The sequence below is a fragment of the Myotis yumanensis genome, unplaced genomic scaffold (assembly GCF_028538775.1).
Source record: "Myotis yumanensis isolate MYYU_CA2020_CCGP unplaced genomic scaffold, mMyoYum1.0.hap1 SCAF_8, whole genome shotgun sequence".
Classification (NCBI taxonomy): Eukaryota; Metazoa; Chordata; class Mammalia; order Chiroptera; family Vespertilionidae; genus Myotis; species Myotis yumanensis.
In genome coordinates, this window is record NW_027223759.1 from 50,779,212 (window position 1) to 50,804,936 (window position 25,725).

The window sequence follows — 25,725 nt, forward strand, 5'->3', positions numbered from 1 at the left end:
TCTTACTTCTGTGGGTGATTTACGGCATGCATAATTTAAGCCTTACAATAACCCTGTAAGAATAGGTACTGCTATCACCAGGATACAGAGGAGAAGGCTGTGGCTCAGCTTCCAGCCTTTCAGTTTTGAAGTCTGGATTTTTTTCTTTCAAGCAGATTGCCACCTTAAAAGGCTGACAGTTTTGGTTTTTTGTCTTAGTTTTTTTTGCTTAACACAGGGAGCTCTGCTGTTACTTCCTTCAGATTCATTCTTCCTCTTATAAATATGTATGGCCTTGTGCTTAAACCATATCATTTATAGGGGGAGGGGTCCTAATTATGAATAAATAATTAAGTAACTTAACTAAAAGCTGTTGTAATCATCTGGCAAAACTTTCCATAATGTGAATTTTAAAACACACACACACACACACACACACACACACTTCAAATCTGTAATTGAAAATTGCTTTTCTAATAAATGACCCTAATGGTTTTCATACTTTATGCTTAGTTTTGAATTCTTGAATGGTTCCTTATACAAATGTCTTTCTTATTCTTTACTTGGGCACACTAGGATACTTTCTAAAATATATGTTGTTATTGATTTTAGAGAGAGAGGGAGGGAGAGGGTTAGAGAGATAGAAACATAAATGAGAAACATCAATTGGCTGCCTCCTGCACGACCCCCATGGGGGTCAAGCTCACAACCCAGGCATGTGCCCTGAGTGGGAATTGAACCAGTGACCTCTTGGTTCATAGGTCTGTGCTCAACCATGAGTCATACCGGCCATGCTAACTTTTTTTTGTTTTCATCTTATTTCTTGTCACATTAATATTGGGAGGGAATTTCATGTAGAATTTAATATGGAAACTATTAAAACAAAAGTCTCTCAAAGTATGTTTCAAGTCACTAGTGATTTTAGTCATAAGGATATTTGCAAGAACACAGATAACTTCAGGCAAAACCTTATCAAAATATCTCATTTGCTTTTCCTCTAGTGCTATCTATCAAAATAAAATGTATGTCAAAATTACATGTGAAAATACTTGAAATTACATTTTGTTAACTGAAATATATCACATTTGTAAAAGGGTCAGTTGTGGTATTGCTGGCAATCTAAAATGGTATGATATCCCCCTGTTTAGATTTATTTTTTAAAGAAAAAGCTGAAACCTTTCTTTAAAAGGTTTTATAAATCACTGTTATATAACAGAGATTGGTCCAGCTGAAAAAAAAAGTTTCATTTATTTCTACAATTTAAATAATGTGGAAGTCACCCCAGAAGAAATAAATTGTTTCAGAAGCCTCAATCATATTCTACTGTGGTAGGCAGGGGTGGGTCTGGCCTGTAAGAGTAAATTTAAGAGTTTCTGCCTTTTGGTGGGGCCTAGTATCTCAGGATTGAGTTTTGGAAGTAAGAAGCAGAGCTTGTTGGTTCTTTTTTCCCCAGGCTGAGTAGTGACCCCAGATTGGAAATTTAGTGGAGTTTTACAGTAAATGGTAGGGTGTGTCCTCCAATGGAATGTCTACTCCAACTTGAGATTCCAAGATATAGTAGGGCTAGAAGGGAATTAACCCTGGGGTGGAGCTATAGAGGTCACTTAATCTGCCTGAATTTTGAATTTAGGGCAGTAGTTTTTGAGGGGCAAGCTCTCCAAAGAGAAAGTGTATATGCTCAGAAGTGTTCTCTCTATATACAAAGCATTGGTAAAAAAAAAAAAAATTAAAAAAATTGATGTTTCACAATTTAAATATTTCTAGAAGTCTTATTGAACCCAAAACTTTCAAGTGACTTAAAAAAGGATTTTTCCCCCTTCATGATATCCGATGCTTATTAAGGCAGTTTACTTACAGAATTTTATTAAAAAACTATGTGATTGGTACTGCTCAATTTGAAAGTTGACAAAATAGAGACTTGCAGAGATTAAATAATTTGCCTAAGGTCATATAGTGAGTAATGAAGTTTGAATTTAGCCCTAGGTATTTTGAATTTTGGTTATATGTTTTTTTAATCATGATCCTGTTGTCTAAAGTTAGCCATTCTCAACTCTGAGATAACAAGATCCTAACTCTGCTCTCTCAGGAGCCAATATGGGAATTGGTTTCGGAAGTGTATTTACTCTTAGAATAGCATCTGTGATGTGTTTATCCAAGGGTTATTTGGATTAAAATTATAAAATAATTGAGCACTGATCTGATCCTTTCTGATATTTTAATAAAAAATGTATATTATCAGTTTTTTAGTTGCAGAACATAAAAAAAAAAAAAAAAGAAGAAGAAGAAGAAGCTGTTTGGACCAGGGAAGAATTTAATGCAGGGAATGATGTTTATGAAAGTGTTGGCAGTTTGGAGTCTCAGGCCCAGGCCAGGCCTTCATGGGCAGGAGTGCCTTTTCTCTGCCTACCTGGAGCCCCGCTGCCTCTGAGGTCATCAGGAAGGCGGGGAAGCTGCCCTCAGAACAAAGCTGGGATCCAGGAATCAGAAGCCATCACCTCAAGTGGTGGCTCAGATGCCACCCTGTGAACCTTGGGCTCATCCAGGAGAAAAATGATTGTCCCACGCTTTGTTGAAACCCACGGGATTAGTGCCTGGGCAGTGGAGTGATGCTGCAATAAACCCAGTGTCTTCATGCCACTGCTTAGCTCACTTTTTCCTCCCGAATTTTTTTTTAAAAGATATTTGTATTGATTTCAGAGAGGAAGGAAAAGGAGAGAGAGATAGAAATATCAATGAGAGAGAACCATTGATTGGTTGCGTCCTGCAGGCCCCACACGGGATAAGCCTGAAGCCTGTGCATAAGCCCTGTTGGGAATCGAACTGGTGACCTCCTGGTTCATGGGATGACGCTCAACCACTGACCCACACCAGCCAGGCTTTCCTTCTAATCTTAATACCGGCTTATTTAATTAGCAGACCCCTAGTTGAAAGGGGCTCTGCAGTAAGAAGTATTTAGGTTTTGGCCTCTGTCATACGGGAAGGCACACAAGAAGGAAGTGGGTATTGAGACTGAGCACCAGTCCACTATTTATCCACTGTACCATTAAAAAATCATAGCAATGGCCGAGACCTGACTTTGTTTCCATGGCCTCATTTCCTGACTTTCCTCACCCAGCCCTCATTAAAATGTCGCCTCTGGCCTTTCTGGTCATGTGTCCTGTGGAAGATTTTTTTTTCTTTTCCTTTTCAGTGTTTTGAGTGAGTAGATATATAGGTGACACAATTAAAAAAACAACAACAACTATGCCATTAGTCGCTTTATCTATGAATAAATACCTTCAAAATAAATATTTTAGCAATAGATGCGGTTACACTTTTTCTTTTAATTTTTGAAATATTGGATTTACTAGTATAACAAGTGGGCCCAGGATGTTAGAGCTAAACTCTGGCTTTTAATTCCAGAACAGCAGAAAAAAGTTCTTAGCACATACAACTCTAGAGAGTGCCCTAAATCTATTATACCTCTGGGAGAGTAAGTATTCTTCAGGGAATCAAATATGCGCATACAATATGAATTTATACATATATCCTTATTTACATTTTTTCTGAAGTGAAAGTAATTAAGATATGGGTTTTCCTAGAATTTTTGATGGGGCTTCCTTTGGATAGTGTATTATAAGGCAATAGTTCAAGTTATGTGAAAGTGTTGGAAGTAATTTTTAAGTTAAAGTTTTGTCTTTTGACTTTTTTTTTTTTTATGTCAGGTACCTAAAATTGTGAAAAGTTTAATTGGTTTCTAGAAAGAAGGAGAGGTCCTCCAAAGCACTTTTTCACATTGATCCATTGATGTATTATGTAAACCCCTAGAGGCCTGGTGCACAGATTCATGCACTGGTGGGTCCCTGTGCATGGCCTGTGCCCTTTCGCAATCTGGGACCCCTCGGGGGATGTTGGATAGCTGGTTTCGACCTGATCCCTGCAGGCCTGATCCAGACAGGAGGGAGCCCAATCCTGTGCATTGAACGACTATTCCCTGGTGGTCAGTGCACATCATAGCGACCCGTAGATTGGTCGTTCAGTTGTTTTGGCTTTTATATATATAGAAGATGTTTTCTTTTCTGCAGTTCCTTGTGTATTTTTTCTCATTTTTTTTTCTTTACTTATCTTCTTAAAAGCTTTTATATTTAGTGAGCAAATATAAGATACCAGTTTATAAGTTAAGGGGAAAAATGAATAAGATGTCTGTTTGTGTTTAATTCCAGAGTATTCGTATTTCATAATTTTATCTTGATATTTACATTTTTATCTCCTTAATCTGTTTCCTTTAAATGCATTTACATATAAGGAGAAAAGCAACTGGTAAGCTAAAAAACACCCAGCTTGCTGTTTTGGAAGTATTCAGTTATATAATCAGCTCAAAAGGTGTAAAAATCCATCAATTTCAGGACAGGGTAATAAGTAGTAATCTTAGCAGATAAATTATCCAGTACTCAATTATTACTTTTGAAAATGTTCTATAAAGGGGATATTTGCAGAGAGAATATCTGCAATTACAATCTAGATTTTGAAATAAGAAAGAAGCTTGCTGATTACAGGTTTTCAGGTAGATATTTAGGTAGTAATGAAGTTAATCCTATTTTCACCTATTCTGAAATCTGAATAGAAATAACACAATGATAAAAATATAGACTTTTGAGAATTAATGGATTAGCTATGCATGGAGCTGAATCTTCTGAACCTCTGTGACAAATATAACTTTCACTTCATACCTCCCTCTGCTCCTCCTTGTTCTTGTTCTTCAAGAACACTGCATTTCCTTTGGAAGATATTCTCCTGAGCACCGAGGTGTTATTAATATTGGCTTTCCCCTCTGCCCCATTTTTGCTTCGTGGTATTCTATATTCTTGCAAGAGAGGACGTAAACAACCAGGAACTCTCACTACCTTGGAGACTGATACCATCTGGCCACTCTCTACTACCTTTACAGCTGCCCATCCCCCATCAGTTTTTTCTCAGTCCTCTCTAACCTGTCATCATGATCTCCATTAATATGGGGTACTTGACTCATCCAGTCTCTTATCTTACTGTTCGTATTGTTTATTTAAAAAAATAAAAATAAAACAAACACACCACCAAAACCCCTTTGCTGTACTAACTGAAATTAGCAGACCTCTGAAATGGTACATTCAGAAATGCCATTCACTCCACAGATTCTTATCTTCCTCCCTTTCCTACTAAACCTATTCTGCTCTTTATGTCTCTTAAACACTTTTAATTTTTCTAAATATCTGGCTTTTCATGTACTTATTTTTCTGTACTATCTAAACTCAGGGTCAATCATTTTAACTGTCTTTAATAACTGGTTCAATTTTAAGCTTACTCGTATCCCTAGACAAACTTTTGCTCAACATGCCACCAACCATAAAACTAAATCAGCCTAAATGATACCATTTTAATTCTCCAGCTAACTGGAGGGAGAAAGTGGGCCTGCATAACCTGATGGCAGATTATTTGCATGTACCTCATGTAATATTTATAACTTCCATGAAAGCTATTGTTATCACCTTTTTCTAGATTTAAAAGAAAAAGAAGAAAGTGCAAAGTTGGGTTTGAACCTAGGCTTTCCGATGCATGACAGCACAAGAGGTGCAGGATTCTAAATGTCACATCTGCAAAGCAATCTTTCTTGGAGAGGAATGTCTCTCTCCCCCTGATTGTCAAAGAGACTCCTGGGTTCACTCTGCACCAGCTTTATGCCAATCTCCATAGCAATTCCTATGGCCAGAGTCATGCCAGCCTCTAATTGTTTTTGAGCTTGAGTTATTGCCAATCAGAGTAATAAGGTTGGGAGATTTTGCTACTTGTTTTAGGCCAATTAGGTCCACTTATGTAGCTAGTTTATGGGAGTTGACCTCATCTAGTCACCAGGTCTGCTAAACTATACAAGAAATATGAGATGGATATTTGGAAGCAACTGGCAAAAGTCTGCTGTAGTGGCTGATAATTTTATTCAATATAAAGGTCTCCCATTTTCAAATAATCATTTATTTCAGGTTTGGTTACAGAAATTTAGAAAACTAAATCATAAGAGAAGGCAGTCCAAAATAAAAATGGAACAATTTTTCAGGGTTTACTTTCTTAAGAAGCCTCCTTCCCCTATCCCCAAGCAGATAGAAAGAATAGTTAAATGATGTGTGTGATATCTGTATAAGGTTTATTTTTGCTACCATAGCAACTACCAGCAGTTACATTCTCTCTCATTTTGGGAGCTTGTGGTTCACATGAAAGTGTTTGGTGTAACTTTTCGTGCTAACCCCTGAAGGAAACTGTGACCCTCTCCCTGACTCATCATGAAGAGCTTTGCCTATTTTTTTATTTTGCTTAAAAATAAAAACAAAACAAAACAAAAAAATCCACTCTTTATATCTTTGACTACTTCAATTCATTTGTGGGATTCTCTAGAAGTACTCTTGTGAGTGCCCAAATACCCTTTTATATCTATTCTTTATAGTCTTCATTTAAAAAATCATTCATTGACTCTACTAGTACCAATGGAATTGAAAAATTAAAATGACAAATTTCTAGCCCTGAAGAAATCCACCATGTTGGAAGAGAAAGCGATAAATGCGAACAAGTATCATGTAGAGCTTTTGCAGTCTGATTACGTGTGAACGGCCTTGGGTACTTAGTGAACATAGGACAGGGGACCAGAGGGTTCCAATGTGACCTTCATTGTGATCTCTATGGTGTTGAATCTTATTTTTGTGCTTTTGACTTTAAGTGGTGAAAATCACTTAAATAATTAACACGCAACATTATGAAATCCGGAATATTGCAAAGGGAAACACTACTCACTGCTGGTGAAATTCTGGAGGGGTGTGTGTGTGTGTGTGTATTTAAAATTCTCCCAAGATGAAGGAAACAGCCAGGGGAAAATATGCACATCACAGGCAAGGTATTCTTAAAGCCTGTGTGTTCTAGAGTTTGACTAAGTGGAAGAGCAAGTTATTAGTGACTGAGAATGCTATTTACTCCTTGCCCAGAGACCTCACAAGGCGACAGCGTGTCTTCATGAAAACACAGCCTCTATGTCTGTGCTTACTTTGCCTTTTGGATTTCCACCTTGCCTGGCAGTGACACTGGCAGCTCCACCCAGGGCAAACATCACTTGGTTTCTAAATAAGGCACAAAGCTGAAAATACACAAAAGTGGAGTGCTTGCTAAAGGTAAAAGAGTATGGTGGCTCTTGTCCATACTATGTGGTGATAATGTCTATGTCTTTATAACATGGGAGCTAAGGAAAATAATATTTAGCTCTTCAATTAAGATTTACTTATTCATTATTTTCTAAGAGGAAGCCACTTTAGCCCTGGCCGAGTAACTTGGTTGGTTAGAGTGTTCTCCTGATACACCAAGGTTATAGGTTTGATTCTGGGTATGTACAAGAATCAATCAATGAATGCATAAATAAGTGGAACGACAAATCAATGTTTCTCTCTTCTCTCTCTCTTGCTCTCTCTCTCCCTCTTCCCCTTCCTCTCCCTCTCTCTCTAAAATCAATAAATAATTTTTTAAGCAAGAGGAAGCCACACTATAAAAAGGCCTCATGAAAAATCTCAAAAGTTTTCCATGTGACTCATTCTGAAGCCTTAAAAAAAAGTGTGTATTTTTAAATTTAAGTTGACTAATAACTTATTTAAATTTTTAACTGACATCTTTTTATTTAGAAGGGGAGATTATATAGAATTAATTTCACTTCCAAAAAATACTTACTACCAAGATCTGCTTATGTTCTCTTTGGGGACATTAGAATATTCAATCAGTGTTAGATATTTCTACATGGCAGGCACTGTACCGGGGACTTTTTCTATATTAACTTATTAAATTTTCACAGTAAACCCTTGAGTACACATCATGGCTCCCTCATTTCACAGATGAGGATCTGAGGTAGAGTGCGGGTAAGGACCTTCCTAGATCACACAGCCAGTCAATGGCTAAGCTGAGAATCAGTCCAGGTGGTCAGCTGGACAACCTCACATTTAGCAAAAGTAATTTGTTGCTTAAATTGTAGGCTAGGGGAGTGATGCTATAATTATTTATCTAAACTGCAAAAGTAATTATATATTTTATTTTTTAAAATATAATAAGTGCATGAGGCAAACGTCGCTCTCAGCAGGCCTCATCTCATGCCTGCGTGCAACATGAGAAATTTCCTACAGGCTTAACCCATATTTCCTTCTTGCAATCACTTACTCTTGCTTCAATATTTCATCTACATGAGTGGAGCTCAATCACTTTCACTCTTTTATCTTCCTCCTCTGAATTATTGGGACAGTGGCTGGGGAAAGAACCCTGGTCTCTGTGGTCTCTGCTGTAGGAACTGAAGGGCCTTGCTGTAGAGCAAGCATGTCAAACTCAAAGGCTAACATGGCCAAATAAACGAGGCATGCGACCCTCAGGTTGAGAATTTGACACGCTTCCGTAGGGGGCCTGGCAGTGGACCCTCCTGCTCTGGCGGACAGCCCTGCCTGGCCTTGAGTGTCTGTGAAGACCCTCCCATGAAAAGGCCATCAAAGTAGCTCTGCTCAGAATTTATATTCTGAGGAAGGGCAGGGTCTGGGAGCCAGACAAACAAAATAAATAAAAGAAAAACAACAGTGCTAAATTCTTTGAAGAGAATTAAGATGGGGTGATGTGATGGCAACTTGTTTGCTTCTTTAGACAAGATCCCCGAAAGTCTTTATGAGAAGGTAACATTTAAACTGAGTAGAAGAATTCCAGGTGTAGGGATGAGCAAAGACAAAACCCCTAAGACTGGGAGGGCTTATGGATAACATGCCTACGAGAGAGTCAGTGTTGCTGTAGCACCATGGGCTAATGAAAGGGGCATGAGAGACAGAGAGGGCCAAGCTGGTTGGTTTTATTCACCAGTCTGAGACTTTGGGATTTCCTCTTAGACCTGTAGGAAGCCTTTGGAAGATTGAAATGGGGAATGAATTGCTAGAATTTGGATTTTAAAATGATCACTGTGGATGTTTTGGGAAGAGATTGGATTGTAGCATGAGCGCAGAGGCAGGGAGATTGTGATGGTGGGAGGGGATGGTGGGTTGACCTGGGATAGTTGTAGTGGAGACTAAGTTTATGGATTCACCATCTATTTTGGAGTGAAGGTGGGTAGTGGGGGAAAGAGGAATTGAGGTTGATTTTTAGATTTTTGGCCTTTGGGAGGCTACTTTTTGAGATGAGTAAGGCTGAGGGAATCGAGATAAAGATCTCACTTTTGGCATTGTCAAGTTTGAGATGCCTAATAGATAGCAAAGAGGAGATGTAAATAAGATGGGCATTAATCCCCCAGGTAGGGTGACTATATAATTGATATGCAACCTGGAACACTTTGAATGTAAAATGGAAGTGTGGTGGGATTTGGATTTTAAATGCTAAAGCAGGGACAACAGAGGTAATTGGGACTCTCTTGGAAAACTGGAATGTATTGCATGCAGGAGTTTGTTTCCAGGAAAATATTTCAGGATTGTCAATATCAGATGCTTAGAGTACTGCTAAGAAATCGAGTGAGATAACAAAGAGGTCTGTTTTTCAATATCCAGAGGGACATGAGGATCACTGGTGATAATAAAAATTTAGGACAATTTCAGTGGGCTTAGGGGGTGGCAGCCAGAAAGGAGTGGACTTGGGAGCAGATATTAGGTAAGGATATGAGGTCAGGAAGTAGAGATGGAAACTATAGACCTTTATTTTATTTTAATACTTTTATTGATGTCAGAGAGGAAGGGAGAGGGAGAGAAAGATAGAAGAATCAATGATGAGAGAGAATCATTGATTGGCTGCCTCCTGCATGCCCTCCATCTGGGGATCCAGCCTGCAACCCGGGCATGTGCCCTGATCAGGAATGGAACCAACTGTAACCTCTGGGTTCATAGGTGGATGCTTAACTGCTGAGCCACACCTGCCGGGTTATAGACACCTTTTAAAGAGAAGTTTTAGGGTATCTGCAGGGGATTTACCTGTTTCCTTTTTATTTTATTAACAAAATTAAATGCCTGATCTTTTTTCTGAATTTTATTTTTACATACCTACTTTTCTTCAAACTATCATCCTAGCAATATTAAATTTTATGTTGATATTATACAGATGTTTTTAACATGAGCATCTAATGATTAACTAAATAATCTAATCTGCAAGCATTTCTAACTTTATGAAGGAGATAAAAAAAACAACAACATCGAATTCTCTAATATTTTAGGAGCTACTTGTGAAAAACTATAAAACACATTCTCTTCAGAAAATGACCAGTGAAGGTGTTACTTGATCATTCTTGGGATGATTTTGTAAGACCTGTGAATTCCTTCCTTTACGTATTTGCCTGAGGTAGGATGTGCCTGGCACTTAACACATGATAAGCAGTAGAGTTAGTAACACAACAGGACAGTGGTTTAGCATTCTCTAGGAGTGAATAGCCAATGGAGTGGTACCATTTTAGAGAGACTCTTTAAAAGAATCGTAAGTATATATGATTTATCAACTTAAAATAATCTAACATTTTCTAATCATCTGCTTTTTATAATAGTCTAATATTTTCTTATGAACTATTATTACTCTTAAACATTTTAATATGTTTGAGGACTCTTTCAGTCAGAATTTTTATAGAAGAAGCTGAACTTAAATTTTGTGAATTGATATTTTGGATTGACAATTACATAAATTTTTTCCTTTGACACATTAAATGTATGTGCAATGATGTAATGTGTGCTTGTTAGAGAAGAAAAGTTAAATAATACTTAATCTATTAAACACTGTGTGTATATAAAATTAATTACTACTCTTTAGTTTTAAGACATGGTGAAATTCCTTTCAGATTATCATGAATATTTTAATAAACAATGTAATAACTACATTTATCTAGGGCTTTCACTTTTACCATGTACTAACCATTTTTTATAATACAAGAACCCTATAAAGCAGATTTTGGATATTTTCTTCATTCACTATCAGAAATAAGTAAATGGAGATTCACAGGTATTAAGTTACTTAACAGAGAAATTCAAACTAGAATTAAGCATTTTTATCCCTAGGTTGGTGCTCTTTCCCATATATCATTCTGGCATAGGGCCTTTCTATATTAACACCCCATTCATTAGGTTGTGAGTAAAAATAGCATTTAGTCAAATTTACCTGAATTAAACAAACAAACAAAAAACAGCCTTAAACATGTACTCGTAGAGAAGACCCAGAGTGTAATATTAACTGTCAGCATGAATCATAATAGAATGTTGCGAGTGGAAATTCTGGCTTGGCTGGTACTTGATTACATATGACTTTGCTTACTTAACTAGCCAAAGAGCATAACCTGACTCATCATTTTGTTTATAGTACTGTACTTCTTTTGTAAAAATGTGTGCTCTACAACTTCATTCTCTTTTTAATGACCACGCTAACCTCATCCAGTATGTAGATGCCTGGCATTATGTAATCTTAGATGACATGCGAAAATGAGTCTTTTTGTGTATGCTAAAATTTGGGGGTAGATTGTCTGTGGATAATAAAAATGGTCCCTTTAATTGAAACTCATTGGCAGTTTGGTGACTTAAAAGAAATGATGAAGTGAAGAAAAATGTAAGCTAAATTGTCTTGAGGTAGAAAGTATATTTCTCCTGCTTTATTGCAAAATGACATATAACATTTTGTAAGTTTAAGGTATAAAATACGTTGATTTGATGCTCTTAGGTATTGCAAAATGATTACTACCATAGCTGTAGCTAACACCTGCATCACATCACATAATTACCACTTCTTGTTCTATGGTGAGAATATTTAAGATCTATTTCCCTAATATCTGTCAAGTATATAATACAGTATACTTATTATAATCATCTGCTGTACATTAAATACACCAGAACTTATTCATCTTATAACTGAAAGTCTATACTCTTTGACCAACATCTCCCATTTTCCCCATCTTTAGCCCCTGGTAACCACCATTCTACTCTCTGTGTTCAGCTCTTTTAGATTTCACATATACTCGTAAGTGATATCATATAGTATTTTTTCACTCAGTAAAATGCACTCATGGTCCATTCATATTGTCACATATGGCAGGATTGCCCTCTTTCTCATGGCTGAATAATGTTTCATTGTGTGTGTGTGTGTGTTTGTATGATCCATATATATTCCATAGTTATACTAATACCAGTTCGAATACTAATACAATACTAATAGGAATATCATTCAGATATAACACATCTTTGTTATTCATTAATTCATTTTTGGACACTTAGGTTGTTTCCATATCTTGGGTACTGTGAATAATGCTACAATGAACATGTAATGCAAATACCTATTTCATATCCTTTTTCATTTCATTTGACCATATACTCAGAACTTCTGGATCATATGGTAGTTCTATTTTTAATTTTTTGAGGAACTTCTATATTATTTTCTATAGTTGATGTATCAATTTGCCTTCCTATCAACAGTGCAAGAAAATATTTCTTATAACTGTTTGATATTTAAAGATATCTTTTAGAAGTAATAAAATTATAAAAACCTGAAGGAATGGAGAATTAATATTTGTTTGTACCTAAGAAAGATTCTAAGTGTTCAAATTATAAATCAGCTTGCTATTATAAAATATATCCAAAACTTGGAAAATAGTTCAATAAAATTAGAGTGGTTACATTTTTTTAAGAAGGACAATGTTCTAAATACCTTGTAGAAATCTGACTTGCATAATTCAAATTTAGTTTATCCATAGAAATGAATTCATGAGTTGTGTTTCAAATTTAACTCACAAAGAAACCTTGTGACATTTAAGGTACGCATAAATTGTAACAGCAGAAAATGCAGTTTCACCATATTTTATTTTAATGATCAAAAAGATATATATCAAGTTATTATTTGTCCCTGGTTAGTTGTTGCTACTAAGCACACACTGCAGATTTAAAATGAAATAAATCCATTTACCCATGTAGGTCATGAGGTCAGATAGTTAAGACTATAAATAGGCAGATTTAATGATGTTATTAATAAAAAAGAGGAGAATGTCTCTCTGGGGTGTCTTGTTTACTCTTACTAAGCTTATGTTCTTTAGAAAACAAATTACTAAAGCAGACGGAATAAGGAAAAAATGAAGGTGAGTAATAGAATTACTTTAACCTGTTATACATTCAACATTAAGAGTATAATTATATTCCATTTTCATGTTTGAAACAGAAAATAATATTTTATGTTTCAAAGAAAATAATACCAAATGGTATCAATCTGTCTGTGCATTAATTTTTAGAATTAAATGTGGATGAGTGTTTTTTACAGAATCTTGGAGTTATGTAGCTATAACTTTAAATGGAGTATTTGGAAGCCATTGTCATCACAGTTATTTATACAGAGACAAATGTGGTGTTTAGTTCATAAACCATATATATGGAGAAGTACAACTAGAAACTCATTCTTTCTAAAACATACTGTTTCAGCCATCCCACAGTGCTGTGGCCAGTATTGACCACAACCCCACCCCCTCTTTTTTCTTTTTTTTTTTTTTTAAGTTCAGCCTATTGTCAATTATGTCACAGAACTCTTAAGTTGTATGGATAGTCCACAGAAGATTCTAATCAGTGACTGTTGGGGTAACTTGTTTGCTAAAAGTTTTTACTTTTTTTTTTAATAAATGTAGCTACGTTCTTTTTTTTTTTTTTTTCAAAAGAGAAACCAGAAAACAAAAATTTGTTTAAACAACAACAAAAAATGGATGCAGTGTTAACTTGATGACTGATTACATTTGGGGTTTTTTGTTTGTTTTTGAGAATTGATCTTATGGAATCACATAAAGGTGATTTTCACAGTGAATTAGAGAAAGGTTAAGTTGTTGGTCAAAAAGAAATGGTTAGTTTTGTGATAAAATATAAATAAAATTCTTTATATTTTCTAGTTTTTATCTTTCTAGTTTTCCTCAAGAAAAGTAGTAAAAGGAGATTAAGAAAATAAAGTAAGAATGATATGTGCATGATGTTTATGAAATTGTGGGGACAAAAAGTAGAATACAATGATCTTTTTGTGAGATTATTGCACTAAATATCTCCGATTGGTTTTTATTTTAGGATCAAAAAGTGAATGTGTCAGCAATTATTTTAGCTCCTTTTTCTTGGCATTCATAATAACTGGACCACACCTATTGTGCCAGAATTCTTGTACTAAAAAAGTTGTTGTAATGGCTTTGATATTCTAAGAGCTATTTTTGAACAAAATATCTGCTAAGACTTCGTGCTGCATGGCCACGGCTACTTGGCATGTATGTATGCCTTTGTTTGTAGGTCCACCTATTTCCTCAGGGAAAGTTTGCAGAAATGAGACTACTGTATATTTCTTTGTCATTTCCATCTGCTGTTTCTTGGGAAGGAAGAACTGCCATGGATTTTACAGTATTTGTACACTAAATTAGCTACCTTTCTGTGAAACTGGAAAAAAAAAAGGTAGTTGGGAGGGTTGGGAATAATATTTTAGGTTGTCTAAACCAGGCACATAATTTACTTTTTAGAGTATGGGTGATTTTCTTTGTTTGAAAAGACTAATAGATCATGAAAGCATGACTCTGATGAATTAGTCTTTAACATACACATGTCTAATGCTTCTTGTTTTGTTTTTTGTTTTTGTTTTTTGTTTGTTTTTTTGTTTGTTTCTGGTGAGCCAGTACTTCTTTTAGCTGTTGTTTCAAGGAAAATAAAAACAAATAGTATCAATCTGTCTCTCCAAATAGAATTTTAAGATCTCGATTGTTGTTTCATCGGTGCTGGCAATTCAATATGGGAGAAAGGAAATGAACTTGGAAATGAACTACCCCAGGTTTAAAAACCTCCATCTGCAGTTTACTGTGACTAAACACAAGTTAATTATCCTCTTGGGGATTTGTTCTTTTTTAAAAAATTCTTTATTGTTGAAAGTATTACATATGTCTCTTTTTCCCCCCATTGACCTCTCCCCCCCACTCCTGCCCCCCAGCACAGGCCCTCACCCCTGTACTGTCTGTGTCCATGGGTTATGCTTATATGCATGCATATAAGTCCTTTGGTTGTTCTCTTACCCCCTCCCTCCCCGCTCCACCCCTGCCTTCCCTCTGGGGAATTTGTTCTTTATACTGTGACATACAGATAGAGCAATTCACAGGTTGTTGTAATAAGTATAAGGCATACATAGCTTCTTGCCCTTTGTAACTTATAATAAATTACACTGTTGATGTTATGGGTGCTTTACCAGTGCTCATTGATAGGGCAATCTAAACAGAAAGGGAGAACAAGGTACATTTGGGGCTTTTATGTATACTTAAATTGTATAATAATAAGTATTAATTTTTTGAGTGCAGGAACTGTCCTATTTATTGCTGTACCCAAAGCAAGTGTGGGTGCTTAATAAATGCTTGTTGTGTGAGGGTGTGGGTGGGAAAACTCAGGTTTCTTCACCTTCTGGTTCAGTGTTCTTTCCCACATAGCGTTACCTTTAACTCTGCATTACTCTATTAAGTGAACTCATTTTAATTCACCTATAATTTGACCTTTTTCACAAACACGAATATAAAATACATTCTTATGTGCTGTTGACTGGGAGAGAATACATACAAAATACTTTATTTGGGAGAGTTGTCAAACAACGTGAGAAAATATTTGTAAAAGGTAAATGACTCTATGATAGATTTAGGAGGAAGAGAAAACTCTTTTAATGAGATATAGATGTTAGAAAACCTAATGGTTGGTTGATTGGTTTCGTTTAAACATTGCTTATAGACAAACAGATTTTTTTTTTAATGACTGAAAATAATTTATTACTTGTGCAAGTTCTTATTTGTGAGAATCAGGGTCAAATGGTAAAAAAAACAACTGTCATTTCACACCAAATGCATAAAATGCCCTAGCCCAGACTGCTTTTCTTTTTAAAAATTTATTATTGCCACTATTGCAGATGTCCCCCATTTCCTCCTGCCCTTTGCCCCCCTCCACCCAACCCCTAGGACCCCCTTCCCCTGGCCTTCACCTCACTGTTGTCTGTGTCCAGGGGCTATGAATATATGTTCTTTGGCTAATCTTTTCATCTTCTTTTATCCAATTCCCCACCCCCCTCCACTCCCTTTTAAGAAATAAAAAGGAGCCCTGGCCGGTGTTGCTCAGTTGCTTGGGCATCATCCTGTGCACCAAAAAGTTGCTGGTTTCAATTCCAGTCTGGGCACTTGCTGGGTTTGTGGGCTCCATCCCTGTTAGGGGGCATGCAGGAGGCAGTTGATCAATGGATGTTCTGCTCTCACAGCGATGATGTTTCTCTTTCACTTTCCCTCTGCCTTCCTCTCTCTCTAAAAATTAATTTAAAAATTAAAAAAAAAATACAAAGGGAAAGCATCTGAGCACCTCTGTCTCTCCTCAAGCTTCTGTTCACTAATCAGAACTAATCACTAATCCGAATTGTGAACATTTACTGTAAGCCATTTGAACATTATTGTTGCTGTATGAAAAGTATATTCTGTATAAATAGGGATTTCTTTGCTCTTATGTTATCATGTGCTTTCAATTAAAAAAATACCAATAAATAATTAAGGAAGCAGGAAGGCCAGCTCTTTCACAGAGATCTTTATCTTTGTCAATATTCTTTGTCAATAAATATTATTTGTTTTTAAATTCCATTGTGATGTTTCAGTGCTGATGGCACAAATAAGATCTGTAAATATATCTTAAACTTTTTAATTGTTGCACATACTATGGGATTGAGAATAGTCATTAAAACAATTAATTAATAGGAATGGGACAGTACCAGATTATTTCTTCCTCAGATAAAAGGGATTATTTCTATATAAAATAAAAATGACGGTTTTTGGAGAGCTATCCATGTAGCTTAATACTACTTAGATTATCATTCTACTGAGAGAATTATTAGTATCATTTCTGACATGTGTGATCTGATCCATAGTATGGTTTGTTTATTGTCTTTTGCTATTAAAAATAATGCTGCAAGGGATAATTTTACCTATAATTCATTTAATAGTTTTAGCTGGTGTCTTTGAAATAGCTTTCTAGTAGTATTACTGGGTCACAGGGTAACAGCATATTTCATTTTGTCAGATATTAGCAAATTTTTCTCCATTAGGAAAATCCCTCCCTTTTGGCCTCCCACCAGCAATGTATGAGAGTGCTTGTTTTCCCCTTCTCACCCATAGAGTAAGTTGTCAACCACTGATTTTTTTTTTAAAGTCTCGTAGGTGGAAAGTGCATCTCTTTGTAATATGGAGGATTTTTGAATTGTGTAATTATTTTGTCATTAGAGACGTGACCTTTCATGTCAGTGATCAGGAAGCTTTTCCTGTGAAGGCTCATATAGGAAATACTTTAGACCATGTGGGCCCTACTGTTTGTGTTACAGCTGCTTAACTCTGCAGTTGCTGCATGAAAGCATGCACTGACAGTCTGTAAACAAATGAGCATGCCAGCATTCCAATAAAACTTTATTTTTAAAACGAATGATGGGCTGAATTTGGCCTGCAGAGCATAGGTAGCTGACCCCTGCTTTATGCCACTTCTATAAATGCTAGAGGCCCAGTGCAATAAATTCTTGCATGGGGCGGGGGGTGGGGGGTGGGGGGGTGGTTCCCTCAGCCCAGCCTGCACCCTCTCCAATTTGACATCCCTCTCACAATCTGGGACCACTGGCTCCTAACCGCTCACCTGCCTGCCTCCCTGATTACCCCTAACCACTCTGCCTGCCTGCCTGATTGCCCCTAACCTCTCTGTCTGCCTGCCTGATCACCCCTAACTGCTACTCTGCTGACCTGATTACCCCCAACTGCTCTCCCCTGCCGGCCTGATCTCTTCCTCTCTGATATCAATTAAAAAATAAATTTAAAAAAATAAAAAGGAGCATGGTCAGGTTAGATAGCCCTAGAGGGCAGGATTAAGCTTATGACCAAGGATTCCCTTGAAGCTATATTAAACCATGGGACTATTTGAACATAATCAGAAAGTGATTATAATTTTTTACCCCGAAGAATTTATTTTTCCATAGAGCGGAGAGCAAGTGACCTAGCATTAGAATTTGTAGCAACTGTTTAAAATAGAGATTAGCAACCTTTTATAAATGGCGCTCTAAGACTTGATTTACTCTGTTATATTGCTAAATTTCTTCCAGTAATTTAGGTTGCTCAGAGACAGTGGGAAACTGCAATTCGTTCTTCCCTGAGGAAAGGTGAAAAGGTATGGTAGGCACTTGGCACAGAGGCACAACGTAAATGTGAAAGCCATGGGTCTGGGGGTTTAAATGTGCCACTTTTACCCCTTCCTGTGACAGCCTCTTAAGAGAGCATAATTGAGGGAAGTCTTTGTAGACTCTTGGGATTTTAACTCTTATTGTGTTGTATATGGAAAAATGTCTAGGTTGGTCTTTCAAATGTTTTTTTTTTCCCTAACAAAAGAATCTTCAAATCAAGTGCGTGTGTGTGTGTGTGTGTGTGTGTGTGTGTGATTTGTCAACAATAATTATTTTACATGGAAGCCCAAGTAAGGACCTTTCATACACATTTCAAAATGTAACTCTTGTTTCTCATTGAGGGTATGTTTTCCTACCAGCCTTTGTTTTAATATTATAGGGTTTTTGTTATATCAGCATTTTTACTTCTGTATTGATATGTCAAGTTTTGTTATGAATAATAGTATTTGCATTTTTAAGAAGATCAGGAATTGATTTTATTTGCACGTCTTTCACTGTCTATAAATGACAGCTTCTTTACTCAGTTATATAGTCTGTGATTGTAAGTAGGACTTCTTAGTGATTAGTCATTAAATAGAACAATACACATTAATGGGGATATTTTTTTTCTTTCTAATACCTTTGCCTTTATTTTAGTCTAGTGGTTCTCAAATTGTCATGCGCTGGATCACCAATATATATCATCCAGATCTATTTAAATAGGTACATTGGAGGGGCACTCATGCAAGTCTGTATTAGAAACAAGTTCCATAGATGATTCTAATACCTATCAAAATTTTGAAAATCGTTATTTAGATATATTTTATTATAATTAAAAAATAATTTTATTTGGAATAAGTTGCAAAAATAGTGCAGAGAGTTGCCCTGTGCCCTTCCCCAAAGCATCCTCCAATAATAATATCTCAGATAACCATAATACATTACTAATTCCTGGAGTGGAATTGGTAAAATATTGTTAACTTTGACCTTTTCAGATATCGTCAGGTTTTACGTGCATTCTTTTTTTAAAAAAATATACTTTATTGGATTTTTACAGAGAGGAAGGGAGAGGGATAGAGAGTTAGAAACATTGATGAGAGAGAAACATCGATCAGCTGCCTCCTGCACACCCCTCACTGGGGATATGCCCGCAACCAAGGTACATGCCCTTGACCGGAATCAAACCTGGGACCCTTCAGTCCGCAGGCCGACGCTCTATCCACTGAGCCAAACCGGTTAGGGCACGTGCATTCTTTATTACTGTTATTGTTTATTTAGGTTTCCTACATGTGCAGATTGGTGTGAAAGCACCCCCCATAGGAATATAAAACTCTTGCGTCATCACAGACTCCCTGTGTTACTCCTTAATAGTCCCACTAGTGATCTGTTTTCTATGACTGTAGATTTGTCACTTTGGGGTTCTTATATAAATAGAATCATATAGTATGTAACCCTTTGAGACTGGCTTTTGTTTTGTTTTGTTTTTTTTTGTTTAGTTATCACCAGAGGATATTTTTCCATAAATTTTTAGAGAGAGTGAAAAGGAGGGAGGGAGGGAAGGGGGGGGAGAGAGAGAGAGAGAGAGAGAGAGAGAAAGAGAAACATTTATGTGAGAGAGACACATCGATTAGTTGCCTCCCACACATGCCCTGACAGGGGCCAGGGATCGAACCTGCAATCTAAGTATGTGCCCTTGACCAGGAATGGAACACATGACCCTTTGGATTACAGACCAAAGCTCAACCATTTAGCAGCACCGGCCAGGACAAGAATATGTTATTTCTGATTATTGACTTGTGATTGCTCCTTCACATGAGTAAATCTGAGAACCACTGGTCTATTTTTATAGAAGAAAATAACAATGAGGTCCAAAGAGGGGAAATGACCCAGTCAAGGTGACACAGATAGTTAATGTAAACAAGACCATGAACCTGAGGTACCAGGCCTCCTGCCCAGAGTCCTCTAAGCCTGAAATGAGACTGGCTTTTATCTGCACTCAGCATAATGCCCTTGAGATCATCCATGATGCTGAGTGTATCAAGACTTCATTGCTTCTTGTTGCTAATATTCCATTGCGTGGCTGCACCACAGTTTGTTTCTTCATTCTTCCACGAGAGCACATGTGGGTTGTTTCGTTTGGGGTTGTTATGAAGAGTACATACATATACAGGTTTTCTGTGACCATAAGTTTTTATTTCTCTCATATAGTTACCCATGATTAGATTGCTGGGTCATAAGATACGTGAATGTTTAACTTTATATTATACTACCAAACTGTTACCCAAAGTGACTGTACCATTTTGCACTCTCATTATACAACCCACAGACAAGAGGTCCAGTTGCTCCACATTCTCCTCTGCATATGATATTATTAGTTGTTTTCAGTTTAGGTGTGTAGTGGTTTCTCATCATAGTTTTAATTTACATTTCCCTAATGGATAATGATGTTGAACATCATTTCATGTGCCTATTTGCCATTCTTATATTCTCTTTGGTAAAGATTCAATCTTTCATTTGATAATTGGATTCTTTTTTCTTCTTCTTACAGTTTAGAGGGCTCTCTGTGTATTCTAGATATAAGTCTCTGTTGTATATGTGACTTACATATACTTTCTCCTAGTCTGTGGGTTATCTTTTCATCCTCTTAACAGGGTTGTTTCAAAGAGCAAAAGTTTTAAATTCTTGATGAAGTCCAGTTTTTCAGTATTTTTAAAAAATATTTTATAGATTGTGTCTTTGGTGTCATATATAAGAATCTATTGCCTAATAAGTCTTGGTCCCAAAGATTTTGCCTATTTTTATCTAAATGTTTTATAAGTTTATATCTTACAATATGATCAACTTTAGTTTTAATATTTCTAAACTAGAGGCACTATTTCCAAGTAGTTCTATTAGACCAGTATTTGACAACACCTATAGCTAGGAAAATGAGTTTGGAAAATTAATTTCAATGACTTTTCTTTATGAGTATGCAATGAACATTATGCTTAAATGTCTTTTACTCCAAGATACACCACTCCCCAACATAGATTTAAAACTTTAACAGAGAATAATGACTCAGTGCTGTTGAATATTTGCCAAAGTACATATTTGAGAGTAGTACATTAAGATCATGACTTAAAAGCAACTTTTGCCTTTATTTTATGGCTGGTTAATTTACCAGTGTGCTTTCTTGGCTGATTTACTATGAATATATGCTTATGTTTTAATAATTATAATACCCACATGTAATGATTTTCAGTTTTTAACCTAGTATGCTTTAAAAAATGAAAAAAAAACATTTCAACGAAAAACATTTTTAAAAACTTAATTTATTTAGAGCAGTTTTAGTTGCACAGCAAAATTAAGCAGAAGGTACAGAGATTTTCCACTTATACTCTACCCCACACATGTATAGGCTCCACCATTATCAATAGCCCTCTCCAGAGGGTACATTTGCCACAGTTGTTGAACCTGCATTAATACATCATAATCAACTGAAGTTCATAGTTTGTAGTAGGGATCACTCTTGATGTTGTGCATTCTGTGGGTTTGGACAAATATATAAGGACATGTATTAATCATTATAGTACCATATAGAGTATATTCACTGCTCTGAAAATTCTCTGTGTCCCACCTATTCATCCCTCTCTCCACCACCTCCACTCCTGGCAACCACTAACCGTTTTATGGTCTCTGAAGTTTTGCCTTTTTCAGAATGTTAATATAGTTGGAATAATAGAGGGTTGGGCAATAATAGGTTTGCTGTTTATATGGAAAATAATGCAATAATTCATAAATAATAATACAAGAATATACTCTGTGTTTTGTGTACTCACAACTGTAGACTTACTTTTGCCCCACCCTGTATAATATGTAGCCACTCCAGACTGGCTTCTTGCACATAGTAAGATGCACTTACACTTCCTTATTTATTTATGTATTTATGTATTTATTTATTTATTTATATGGCTTGACAGCTCATTCCTTTTTTAGCACTGGAAAATATTCTATTGTCTGGATATACCATATTTTATTTGTTCATTTACTTATTGAAGGACACCTTAGTTGCAACTAAGATCTTTAAAACTCGCCGAAACTGGTTTGGCTCAGTGGATAGAGCGTCGGCCTGTGGACTGGGGGGTCCCAGGTTCGATTCCGGTCGGGGGCATGTGCCTGGGTTGCGGGCACATCCCCCGTAGGAGATGTGCAGGAGGCGGCTGATCGATGGTTCTCTCTCATCAATGTTTCTAACTCTCTATCTCTCTCCCTTCTTCTCTGTAAAAAATCAATAAAATATATTTAAAAAAAAAAAAAACAACTTACCTTTATGGGTGAAAATTTCTTTTTCTTTTAAATATATTTTTATTAATTTCAGAGAGGAAGGGAGAGGGAGAAAGAGATAGAAACATTGCTGATGAGAGAGAATCATTGATAGGTTGCCTCCTGCTTGTCCCCTATTGGGGATCGAGCCCGTAACTTCGGCATGTGTCCTGACTGGGAATCGAACTGTGACCACTTGGTTCATAGGTCAATGCTCAACCACTGAGCCACACCAGCCAGGCAGACTCATCTCAGTTTTAGGTTATTGATATCTGAGAACCTCATATGGTAGGTATTTTTTCAGTCTACCCAGTTTCTTTCTGTAGCACTGAGCACACAAGGGTGACCAATAAATGTTGTTGACAGTCCTGTGACTCACTGTTTATTTTGCTTTCAAGTCTGTTTTTTCAACTTTGTCATTTGCTTTGATTATTTTTTTTTTATCTCATCCTTTGATATGACCATTTCTATTGGAGGCTTTCTTTATATTTCCTTTTGTTGATGTTTAACTTTCTTAACTATGCATAAAATAAACATTGCCTATAAGATATTTAGGAAAACCCAGAGACAAGCTGAAATTACAGGGACATTTATAGGGCAGATATGAGAAATTTAATATTTAATTTAAATTTATAGATACATTTTCCTACTTTATCTTAATCTGTGTGGTGGTTCCTTGAGTGTATATATGTATGTAAAAATATATTTATATTTTTCTGTATGTAAAATATACTTCAGTGAAAAATATCAGGGGAAATTTATGTTTTCCTTTCTTTCATAAGAGATTTTCTTCTTTGATAAAAGACAGCCAAAATATAATGGGGATTTGGAAATATTATTACTAAACTTTTGGACTACTTTTAAGATTTGTGATATTTAGTGGTTCTAAGATCTTCCTGAATTTATATGACTTGATAGACGTAAGTAGCAACCTTCAGGCAGTTTCAGAGTTTACAAAGTTCTGTGAAAGTGTATCATTAACTCTAATTGAATACCTAGCATGCATCAGGCATTATGCTAGACCAGTGGTTTTCAGATTCGTCTGCATTTCAGAATCAGTTGGGAAGATTTAAAATATCCCTGCAAACCAATTAAATCCAAATTTCTGGGAGTGGGTTCTAGGCCTCACTATTTCCTAAAACTCCTCAGGTGAATTCACTATGTAGCCAAGTGTGAGAACCACTGGGCTGGACAATGAATATACATTATCCATTTCACCTCAGTAACCCTGTGAAGCAGGACATACTATCTAATTTTGTGATTGAAGAAATCGTTCCAGAGAGATTAATAACTATTATGTACAGACCCAGATGCAAACCAAGATCTCTGACTCCTTTCTAACCTTTAATTATATCAGTAACCTTGGTGATTAGCATGTAAATTATTTTTTCCTCTTTAATTGCAAATATGTACATATTTTTCTACCACTTTGTGCCTTTCTGGAATGTCTTAATGTTGCCCATGGAAGATAATACTGTACGTATCTAGTGAGCTGGAAATTTTTGTTTTCCCCCTGCCACCCTCCACACCCACCCACAAGGAGAAGGTGGAAACCAAATTATGCATTTATTAACTAAAGCTGTGTGTGTGTGTGTGTGTGTGTGTGTGAGAGAGAGAGAGAAAGAGAGAGAGAGAGAAAGGGCTTAGAAATGCTTAGATGTACATGGCTTGGATGTAAACTATTAGCCTATCATCTTTTGTAAAATGGGGTATACATATTGTGTAGTTATATCTTCTATTGGTATAGATATGTGCTTAAAAGATATAAGGGAGCACCTTATGTCTTTTTGGGTAAATGACAACAAAATCATAACAAAAGCTTCATGTCCTCATGCTAACCTATCCCGGAACAGATAGTGTTTCAAAGAAATTCTGTTATGTCTCTGGACCTCACTCTACATAATTACTAGGTTCCTAAAAGAAGTAAAAAGGGAAGGTAATGTACTAATCAGAAATACAAAAAATTATATTCATAATATCTGCCTCAAAAAACTTTTCTGGCAGATAAGGTGATATACACTGACAACTATGCCATAAGACACAAGGTAGCCCAAGGGGCTTTATTTCCTGCCTTTGTTAGTTACTCAGCTACCTCTGAATTCTGTCCACCACACTGTCAGTACCAGAGGGGAAGGCTTGTGTCTTGTCCTTGGCTTTGCTCCATTTCATCCAACACAGTGTGTTGCGTGTGATAGATCTTCATAGTTAGTTACTGAGCAAAAGGATCTGTGCAAGTGTCCCACTATAAACATAAACAAGATACTGAAAGATTTTAAAGTGGAAGGACTTCGATGTGTACACAGGAAAGGTTCTTGAAAGAAGAGGCATCCAGACAGGGTTTTCATTGTTGTATTACAGAGAGGATACCTTCTGTGGGCAGGTGATGGCCTGTGCAGAGGGGCTTTTGAGCCTAGCGACAATAGCAGGAACCTGAAGCTGAAACTGAGGCATCCGGTTTACGTAGAACCCAACTCCGCTAGCTTGCTGGTTGAGGTGAGGATGCAATCAAGGGGTCAGCTGGGGCTCATGCCACTACTGGGGTGGAACCTGCTTCTGAGCTCACTCGTATGGCTATTGGCACCCTTCGGTCCTCACTGGCTGTGGGCTGGACATAGGGCATTTCATAACACTGCTGCTGGTTTCCCTTAGAGTAGGTGAGAGGATGTCCAAAACTGAGAGCACAGTCTTCTGGGAACCTAATCTCAGAGCTGACATCCCATTACCTTTGCTGCATTCTGTTCACTGGACATGACTCACTAAATCCAGTCCACACTCAAAGGGAGAGGATTACACAAGAAGTGGGGTTCACTGGGGACCATCCTAGAGGCGGCCTACCACAGAAATATATGTTATTAACCCACTATATAAAAATATAATTTAATACATAATTAATAGGTAAAAAGTACTAGTAGATTTTTAACATTTTATTAAGTCTACAAAATACAGGGTGTATTTTACACTTGTAGTGCATCTCAATTCAGATGCTATATTTTCATTAGAAATACTTGATCTGTATTTAGATGCCATAAAATTCATAATGGGAAAATTGCTCCACATACGCAAGTTGTCCCGAATATGTGTGTTTTATATGCCCTGAGTTGGTGCTGACCCCTGGACACCCCGTGAATGAGTCATGTCCACAGTGTCCTGCTCAGATCCTGTAGTCTCCTGGAAGCCAAGTTCCAAATATACTTAAATGTTATTCAGTAATTGAATCAAGTATCAGTTTAAAAATATAACGTACTTTTTCTGCCATCTCAGAGCCTGTGGAGGCCTGCT

At 36.6% G+C, this 25,725-nt stretch overlaps 1 protein-coding gene across 5 annotated transcripts in view; it reads left to right on the forward strand.

Moving 5' to 3' along the window:
* Positions 1–25,725, forward strand: part of COBLL1 (cordon-bleu WH2 repeat protein like 1) — a 146,374-nt gene that overhangs the window by 47,787 nt on the left and 72,862 nt on the right. The gene's annotated exons all lie outside the window — the stretch shown is intronic.